The 10429-nt window shown below is 40.4% G+C and overlaps 1 protein-coding gene and 1 pseudogene across 23 annotated transcripts in view; both read right to left on the bottom strand.

The window, feature by feature from the left end:
* The window catches only part of LOC109552882 (uncharacterized), a 53103-nt gene that overhangs the window by 25885 nt on the left and 16789 nt on the right, over positions 1 to 10429 (bottom strand). For 13 of the 23 annotated variants that reach the window (XR_012329541.1, XR_012329542.1, XR_012329539.1 and 10 more), the window contains one exon: positions 6853 to 6989. The exons of 9 other annotated variants lie outside the window; for them this stretch is intronic. The gene's annotated coding sequence lies outside the window, so the exon portion shown is untranslated. Of the gene's footprint in view, positions 1 to 58; positions 712 to 6852; positions 6990 to 10429 lie in introns of those variants that run through there. One more of the 23 variants, XR_012329549.1, reaches the window with a different exon arrangement.
* LOC117310800 (NOP protein chaperone 1 pseudogene) lies at positions 720 to 6857 on the bottom strand (annotated as a pseudogene).

The following is a 10429-nucleotide window of genomic DNA, read 5'->3' as shown; positions in this document are numbered from 1 at the left end:
CAGTTTCTTCTGAGGCCTCTCTCCCTTGCTCGCAGGTGGCTGCATTCTTACTGCATCCTCAGATGGACTTAACTCTGAGCTGAGTGTGCATGGCTGTGTCCTAATCTTATAGGGGCACAGCTCTGGATTAGGGCTCACCCATATGACCCATTTTAACTTCATCTCTCCTAAGGCCCTATTCCCAAATACAGTCACATTCTGAGGTACAAGGGTCTGGACTTCAATATGTGAACTTATAGGGTTTCAGTTCAGACCTGAAGGGAAGCCGCTCCCTGTTGGTTGAAGCAGAAATCTCAGAGGAGAGAGGAGTCTTCCCACATGGCCTAGAACTTCTTGACACAGCCAAGTCATGACCCATAAGCCTGATTCCGTGGTTTTGCATGTCTCTGTGACAGAGTGGAGGTCAGGGAATGACTAAGGAATTATGTCCTCAGTACATTGTCACTAAATATTTCTGCCTTTTGGAGGCCAGGTGTTCACAAAAGTGAAGAAGTTATGTTTTGCTCAGCAAGTTCTCGGCCTTGGAAGGTACACAACGCACTGAGGAGTCAACCTAAGTGTCTCCCATATTCTGATCAGGCCACGGACACAGGAGCAGGAGACAGCCATTAGAGGCCACAGCCTTGCTGGGAAGCAGGTGCATCACCAGTTTAGCTCAATCAGATCTGTGTTCTAGGTGCTGAGCTTGAGGAGGGCGTCAGTCCTGGGACACTGTGGACATGATGCAGAAAAATTACCTTAAACCTTGAGTCATATTTAAATAGAAAAACTCTGAGATATTAATTCTTATTGCCTCCACTGAGCTATAAACGTGGTGAAGGTGGTTATGTTATATGTTTCACCTCTTAGTCTCCTGAAAATTCCACATGCTGGATCCCTTGAGACTCTCAAAAAATATTTGTTACTTTAGTGAATGGTGTGTGAGAGAGCTACCTGATTTTTCTTGAAGACTCGTCCTATGATAATTTACAAAATCCAGAACACTTGGGAGATATGTTCTCCCTTAAGTATCTGATGGATACTGTGGACCCTCCACCTAGTAATGCACATGCACAGACACAAACACATTGCTGCAGTCGGCCTCAAGTGTTCTATTTCCCTCTTTTCAAGCTCATAGACCAACCCTTTAGCATTCTATATGTATGGGCTTTATACTCCTTTTGTGTGTGTGGCTGTGTGTGTGTGCATCAAGAAAGAAAAAGTTAATGGATTTGAAGGGAGAGAACACATCATGTAGCTCCTGCCCTCTCTCAAGCCAATCCGACAGCAGATAAACTTAGGACATAGGCATTCTCCACGGGGACCATCTCTTTTCCCCAGGTCTTTATTTTTCTTTATTTTTAACTTTATTGGAGTATAATTGCTTTACACTGGTGTGTTAATTTCTGCTTTATAACAAAGTGAATCAGCTCTATAGCCTGGTCCTTATTGATTAGCACCATTCTCATTGGAGGAAGAATGGAACTCGGGAGGGGGACCAAGTCCCTCTGACTTTCCTGGCTGAGGGTGGGAGGGGTGCCCCAGCCCCTACCCCTGCCCCCTGCCTCTGGTTACTCCCTGAAATGTAGGGGCCACAGGCTCAGCTGCAGAAGCAGAAAAGCCACTCCTCTTCTCTGTGCTTAGTGTTCTCATGCAATATCTCTTCCAATATTTTCACTTTCAGCATATGAGTGTCCTTACTTCGAAGTGAGTCTCTTGTAGACAACATATAGTTGGACCCTTTTTATGTCTATCTTGTCCATTTTTGTTTTTTTAATGTTATTAAATACTCACCTATATTTTAGTATGAAACAATTTTATTTCTTTATATTTAAATCTATAAGACCTACATAATTTATCTTAGTATCCAAATTGGTTTAAAAACAGCCACCCCTGACTCTGTATATTAAATAATTCAACCATTTTACACTTAAAACGACATCCCTATCACATATTAAAAATTTTTTTTCCTTTTCCTCGTATGTCATAAGAATGTCCACAGGAACTGAATTTAGTTGACTTCTTTAACTGTATAGAATACCTAGTCGTATTATATGAGAAGGCCATGGCAGGAGAGAAATATAATTCTACACACTAGTATGTATTCTAGACTGAATAGTCTCTTTCACTGACCATCAGACTATTTCTACTTGGCTTTGTATTTCCAGTGAAGTTACACTTTCATATCCGCATGGATAGCATGGCTTAAGTTGCCCTGTACATCCTCAATATACCTGTGAATTCATTTATCGACATCATTTGGTGCCTACTGTGTACCATGCACCAAGCTAAGGAGTGAACCAGACAAATACTCTTCCTACAATGTGGCATGAATATTATCTGGTAGAAGACAATCTTTAAATATTCACACCAATAATCCATCACAGCTGTGTTTGGTGCTACAAAGTATACGCTTTGCAGCTGAGAAGTCTCGTTTCCAGATCTGTTCACTTCTGCATACTTTGAGTGCACAGCCGATTTCCAATTCCCAATGAAAAATACCAGAAGGAACTTGGAGAATTATCTTCAGAGTATTTACAAGATGTTATAAGCTAATGAGAGGAGTAGGAAAAAATAAAACAAACCCCTAAAATATTAGGCAACAAAGTCTCATGAGCTCAATGCACTTGGAGACAGTCCTTTAAATTCTCAGGTCTATATCCTGAGCAAAGCCAGGCCCATGACAGGTGAGGTCCCAAACAAGTTAAATAAGATCAAGAATGTGGCAGAAAGGCAACTCCAATGCAGGATCATTTTGCCTTTTGAAAGGGAAAACCTGTTACTACCTCTTTATGTACTGTGACCTATTTTCCTGGGGTGTCCCTATTCTCTACAATTAATAGGTTTCAAAACTGTGGGCAACTGGAAGGGATAATTTTAATAACTGAAACAAAAAATTCCTTTATGAGAAAAAGAAGAAAGAAATCCAAAAAAACCACTAAATTTTCCAACAAGCAAATTTTACATGCACTGAGAGGCTACAGAGTCACTGACAGTGATTAAACCACAGAGCACCAGTTTTCCAGCTCAAACTGGAAAGGATTTGGTTTCTTTTAATTAAAGTAGATATGTCTGAGGACATCTAAATATAAGTAATTCTTTACTTTGTAAAAAATTTCTCCCTCGGGGTGGGATAGGGAGGGTGGAAGGGACACGCAAGAGGGAGGGGACATGGGCACACATGTGTACCTATAGCTGATTCACTCTGTTACAGACCAGAAACCAACATAACATTGTGAAGAAAATATACTCCAATAAAGATGTTAAAAAAAAAAGTTCTCCCTCAATGAACCCATTTTGATGGTAATAAATAAATATGACTTCATAATAACCTAAAAAAAAACCCAACTTAAGTTTTTGTTTCTTTTGTTTTTTCAGTACGCGGGCCTCTCACTGCTGTGGCCTCTCCCGTTGCGGATCACAGGCTCCGGGTGCGCAGGCTCAGTGGCCATGGCTCACGGGCCCAGCCGCTCCGTGCATATGGGATCCTCCTGGACCGGAGCATGAACCTGTGTCCCCTGCATTGGCAGGCGGACTCTCAACCACTGCACCACCAGGGAAGCCCCAAGAGGCCAATTTAAAACAAAAACAAATGGGTAACTTGTATTTTTACTTTAAAATAAGTTTGAGATTTCTGAAGTCTGTGCTGATGAAAGAGGATGCCAACAAATTCACTCATCACCATACATAAAGTTAAGCTTTCTAAACTAAATCTCTTTAGCATGAGATCAAAAACAGTCTGCTCTTAGAAGATTCCCCAAATGCTCTCTCTTCCAATTCTTTAAAAGCTAGCTTCTGTTTCTTCAAGAAGCAAAATACATTAATTTTTTCAAACACCATAGGTATCTGAAATGCAAAATAACCAGCAAGCCACATTCTTTTCCACAGAATTAGCGGGAACTATCACCTGTTTCTCAGATTGTTTATGTCCCTGTTTTCTTTTTTTTCACTGGCAGGACGGTCCAGAAACTCTATTTTGCCTTTTCCATCTTCTGAATGAGGAAGCTTAATTGTATCAATGGTGACTTCACCTTCAGAAGAGGTGCTATCATCTTCATCCTCAAATTCTGAACTGTCCTCTGAACTGTCTTGTGAATTCTCTTGGGAACTGTCATCTTCTTTGAATCAGACTGATTCATCTCAAACAAGGTCATATCCATTTGCATAACTTTTCCGAGAGTGTCAATATTTTCAATATTGAAATGACCAGGTGGTGCAGCTGCCATTTCTTTCCTTAGCTTTTCGTTTGCCTGAGCCATCTGTGGGAGAAAGCTCTGTACTTGGTCCAATAGGGGACTCCTCTCTATCCTGTTTGAAGAGTGGAATTCTTTCTGGAATTACGCTTGGAGTTGATGAGCAACCTGTCCCATATACCTCCGTGGCCGCCGCTGCCCTCCATCAGCAGCTCTCTGGACACCAAGACACTGGAGCTGACCCGGGAAAATGACGAACAGCTCGCATCGGGCTGGGATTTGCCATGGGCCTCCCTGCTGCTCGCCCGTCTTTAGAGCAGCCCCTCCAGGCCCAGATGCCAGAAAAAGGCTGGGGACATCTTTGTTTTTTAACTGATGAGTTTAAGCCATATATATATATTTATTTATTTATATATATATATATATATATATATATTACTGATATGGAATGACATTTAATTGCCAATTTGTTTTCTGTAATGTCATATAGCTTTTCTGTCCCACATTTTCTCACATACTGACATCCTTTGTTCTTACTTTTTGTACTCATTTTCAAAATTAATTTCTTTGGCTGTGCCAGGTCTTAGTTGTGGCATGGGGGACCTTTGATCTTCTTTGCAGCATGCGAACTCTTAGTTGTGGCATGTGGGATCCAGTTCCCTGACCAGGGATTGAGCCCAGGCCCTCTGCATTGAGAGCGTGGAGTCTTCGCCACTGGACCACCAGGGAAGTCCACTGACTTGACTTACTTTTAATTTCCTTCTGTGTATATTCTATAGATAATCAATTTGTGGATACCATGGAGGTTACATATAAAATCCTATCAAACTAGCTTAAACTGATATCAACATAATTTTAATCACACGCAAAATCTCTATTACATCTCCAATTACATTACACATTAATTACGTTATTAATGTCACAAATCACATATTTACACATTAATTACATGTTAGTAATGTCACAAGTCACATATGTATACATTGTTTTCTGTTTATGTACATGTATGAATTAGTTATTGGGGATGCTATAACAAAATGCCACAGCTTGGGTAGCTTATAAACAGAAGTTTATTTCTCATGGTTCTGGAGGCTGAAGTGTGAGATCAAGGTGGTTAGGTAAAGGTCTTTTCTGAGTCATAGACTTTTCATTATATCATCACCTGGAGAAAGGGGCTAGAGAGCTCTCTGAGGTCTCTTTTAAAAGCACACAAGAGACTTCCCTGGTAGGCCAGTGGTTAAGAATCTGTCTTCCAATGCAGGGGACATGAGTTCAATCTTTGGTCAGAGAACTAAGATCACACATGCCAAAGGGCAACTAAGCCCATGCACCACAACTCTTGAGCCTGTATGCTGGCTCTACAGCCTGTCTGCCACAACTAGAGAGCCTGTGTGCTGCAACTACCAAGCCCCCATATCACAGCTAGATATGAAGCCTGTGCGTCACAACAAAGATCCCACGTGCTGCCACTAAGAGCGAATGTAGCCAAATAAGTAAATAAATACATATTTTAAAATAAATAAAAGCACACACATTATATTCATGGTGGCTCTGTCCTCATAACCTAAGCACCCCCCAAAGGCCCTACATCCTAATACCAACACATTTGGAGGTTGTATTTTTAACATATGAATTTTGGGGGAAACAATCATGCAATAGCAATAAATTTATAATTATTTTAATATTTTGGTTTAAAAAATATCCTAGAATAATAAAAAGTATAGTTATAAGTCAAAATTATAGTGTTTTCTCTATTTGTCCATTTATTTATCTTTATCAGAGACATATATATTTTCATATGGCCTCAAGTTACTGGTGTCCTTTCATTTGAACTTGAAGTACTCCCTTTAGCATTTCTTGAAGGATAGATATTATGGTACTGAACTCCTTCAGCTTTTGTCTGAGACTGTCTCTCATTTTCCTCATTTTTGAAGAATAATATTGTAAGATATAGAATTGTTGGCAGGTAGTTTCCGCCATACTTTAAGCATATCATTTCACTCTCTTCTGGCCTGCAAAATTTCTGATGAGAAAGCAACTGATAATCTTACTGACAATCACAATTAAGTGGATCATAATAATTGTCACATATAACTTTGTTTATATATATTTCTTAATGCTAACCTATTTACAAAAGTACTTATTGTTTCAAAATTTTGTATTTATCATTCTAAGATTACTTAACAAATCTATATTTTTATTCTACTTATTTATAAAATAAAAGGTTATTAGCCAAAATTATGAATTCATAGCTGAAATGTGTGGTAAAACATTCCTGATAAGCGTTTTTCCATGTCTGAGAATTTTGATATGAACTCCAGCTTTTCAGTTTGATTTTAGCATTGATAGATCCAGTGTGAGGATTCAATGTTGACTAAGGAATTAAAAATCCCTCAGGGCTCTCCTTCATTCATTATAATAAAAGTGTTTTCTATGCTGTGAAAACTCATGTGTATGTAAGTCTATTCAATGATATTCTCCAGTTAAAATGATCTCCATGTCAGTTACATACACATAGTATGTAAATCTTCTGCAATGGACATCCCCCCTTTGTAGCATTTCTACTAGCTATCATCAAAATTCAGTCTAATTTAGTCCATAAAGTGAACACTTTATGCTGGTCTGGTGTTTACACTGCACTGTAACTGAGTTCTATGAGTCTGCTGAATTCCTCACTTACCTCATTCCCAGGTTTCACATGTGGATGACCAGGGTTCACACCTGAAGAAATTTACTATTTTCTTACAGCTACATTGTTCCACCAGGAAAATAACTTGCCTGGATATCATTTCTTGCTTTTAATGGTCACAGTTTTTGCTTGAAATAAGACAAAAATAATAATTAAATTAAATAAATAAATAAGAAACGACACATGTGACATTTGGGGATTAAATTGTTGAAAAGTACATTACATGGGGAAAGAACATGAATTTGAGGAATACACTAGTGAATAGAAACATGGTTTAGAAAAATGTTAATAAGATGTTCAGTGTTTAGGTAACAGAAAAGTAAAATAAATTCAGACGCTACAGAGAATATGAGAGGAAACATTATTAAAGAGACCGTGGCAAAGAGAAAAACATGAAATTTTAACTCCCACGTGGACAGGAATTTTGCTTCTCTGAGGTGAAAAGTACAGGGGGAAACGTGAAGAGAAATTGATGTGTGATGCATAATGACAGAATCTGGATAATTTGACTCAATGGCTTCACATACATTTCTAAAAATATCCTTTAGTCGAGCCACCTCCAGTTGACATTCCAAGTGTCCTGCTCCCTCCCCACACAGAGCACATGTGTCTGGAGCTGACTTGGACCCCAGCCTGGGGAAACCCTCCTCTTCCCTCCACACCTACTCTTCTTGCTCCAACTGGGAAATTATATCTCTTTTGCAGAGCGGATGCCCTGGTACGTGTGGGAAATGCTAGATGGATTTAAAGTTCTGTGCTGAGAACAGTGCATGCAATGCAAGCGCAGGACAACATGCCAAGGCTCAAGTGTGGGGGCATCAATGGCAGCCCAGGTTCGAGCACCCTGAAGGGGGGAAACACTGAAGGTTGTCACCCGACACTTCACTCAAAGACAGTAAAAGTCTCTGGCTGCTGCTGTTCTTGCCCAAGAAGAAAGACAGGCTGCAGGCTGCTTAGACGTCTCAGCCAGGAAGGAAGCAACGTTTTCATAATGTGGTTAACACTGTTTTCTAACAGAATCCAATAAACATAAGACCCATGAGATTATTACTTGGAGTTCATGTAGAAAGGGGGATACAAGGTGTTATGTGTTTTTTGCTGTGTTCAAACCTCATGGTAGTCCCCCGAGCAGAAGAATTACTTAGCAACATAAAGTCACTTGTCTGTTAGATAAAATAGCCCATATCTGTGTCCAGCATTATTCTGCGTGTTGGTGGCAGACTAGTAAGGAATACTTGCGATTGTGGTAATGGAGACTGTATCTCCATGAAGGGGCACATGTGCTGTGATTAGTAAAGGAACACATTCGTTCCAGGTTGCTCTAAGTGCTACAGAAGCATGAGTCAGGGACAAGAGTGCAGCAGCATATGTGGAAGCTGCAGAGCCTATCTCAATAAGACATGCATAAGGAAGTAAATAAATATTGAGAGACGCACTCAAAAGATGAGACAACGGGCGTCCTCCAGCATCACATCTGTGTACATCTTTCTCTGCAATATGTCCAGCAGTTCCTACTCTTTATGAATGAGTTCTACAAACACGTTCTCAAAGGTCAGTGATCTCTAAAGCCCCGTCAATGGCTTCTCTGGGCTGATACGGCATGTGCCTTTCATACATATTCAGAAATATATATATTGTGAAAAAATGTTACTAAAGGGAGCATATGAGGTGTTGTGTAAAATAACCTATCAATTTCCCAAGAAAGTGGTAATTCAACTTCCAAATAGGTTATTATAAAAATTTTACATGCAAATTCATAAGTAATATTCTCCTCCCAATTCCAGGCAAGTCTGTAGGTGCATCAAAAGGCAATCAATAGCCCTGATCTGTCACTTTTTCAATTGACAGGCAGTGGGGATAGAGATAGAGCTGAAGCTCCATGTAAATTTTACGTGTTTTTTTCACGTATTGAACGTGTACCTGGAGTCCTGCTTTTCTTTCCCGGGTTAGAGCTGCAGACACCAGTCGTCAGAACTCATGAGATTTGCTGGCTCCATGTGTCAGGAAAGCCCAGGATCAACATTTCTCTTCTACATAGTTCTCTCCTCTGGGCTTGGAATATGAGACTTAAGTCAGCCCACGCCCTCCCATGGATTTCTTTTACCTGCTGCTGTTTAGTTTTGCTCTATTTATACCTTCACTATGCAAACCTACAATTTTGGCTGCTAACCTAAGACTCTGACTCCAAAATACCCCAGGAAACTTGTCATTCAATTAGGGAAGTCTATAATCCCTCAGTCCTTAAGTTTATTAGTATTATGATTGGTAGTAGTACAATTAATATCTTTATGATTGTAATCACTATTGATATTATTATTTATCACTATTGTTGTTATTGCATTTCTTAAGTTTCTCTGCTCATGAATGTATCTAATTTACTGAAGAGTATTGTGGAGGGTTTTCAACAGACTTACATACACATGGTGCTTCCTGGTTCCTGCTGTACTTATGGGTACTTGTGGGTCAGAGAGCCTCCTGAGATACTCAGACTTACCCAGTGGAGGAAGAGACAGCTGTTACTGGTAAGTGAGCCCCAGGGAGGACACTCTTGACTTTCTTGAGCCTCTAGAACAATGTTTAAGTCCTCTTAAGTGACCAGAAAGTGGTGCCAGTGCAAGAGCCCTGGAAGACACCCTTGTCCCGCCAGACTCAGCACAGGATTTTCCACCTCAACTCTGTGCCAGGAACTAATATCATGTCTCCTGGGAAGGCTGGAGAAGGTGTCGCTCCTGGAGTCCAGTCCTCTGAATTAGTAAAGTCAGACCAGGAGCTGACATTGTGATAAGTGAGAAGTAAGGGGAGTATCCTTGGCATGCCTGAACCTGGGGACATGTTCTAAATTCACTCAGGGGTCCAGGAAAAGCTGGTGCAGCACTGGCAGATATAGAGATGGTGACTTGCCTGCTCAAGTAACCATTTCTTTTTCTAAGTCCCCCAGGGAGCCCCTGCACTGTTTGTGCTAATATATCATCCTCCCTGCTGACCCAGGATCACCTGCTTGTTTTCTCCTCTCAGAACAAATTTCTTTGTGCAAACCTAGCATTCTGACTCTACAATATCTCAGAGGACATCTGATATAGGTACCCTGAAATTTACTTAGAGGAGTCTGTACGCAAATCTGCAATCTTTCTATGTTTATTTTTCTCTTTAACAGTAGTAATGGTAATATCATCATAATTCTCACTATTATTGTTTTTAGTCCATTTTATTACCTTTATTAATATGCATTATCTTTGTGGTTGTTTCTACATAACATTGAGTAGACCTGCTCTATGCTAAAGATTGTCTGATTTACTGCAGATCATTATGGAGGGTTTCCCAACATACAAAATACATACACCTAGCTACTCCTGAGCTCCCACAGCACTTAGCTGGGTGCCCTCGACTCAAGGTCTCTATGAAGCTGGGGCTGAGGTCTCAGCTGTCGCTCCACAGGGGAGGATTTGTTCCCAGACTCACTGAGATGGGTACTGGCAGGATGCAGTCTGAGCTGAGAGCCTAGTGCCTCTGCCTGGAGGCCTGGGACTTCCCTGTGTTCTCTCCTATGTGGGCCTCTCCATATGGCACC

Source organism: Tursiops truncatus, unplaced genomic scaffold (assembly GCF_011762595.2).
Source record: "Tursiops truncatus isolate mTurTru1 unplaced genomic scaffold, mTurTru1.mat.Y mat_scaffold_39_arrow_ctg1, whole genome shotgun sequence".
Classification (NCBI taxonomy): domain Eukaryota; kingdom Metazoa; phylum Chordata; class Mammalia; order Artiodactyla; family Delphinidae; genus Tursiops; species Tursiops truncatus.
The sequence above is the reverse complement of the archived record's forward strand: the minus strand, read 5'-3'. Positions and strand labels throughout refer to the sequence as shown.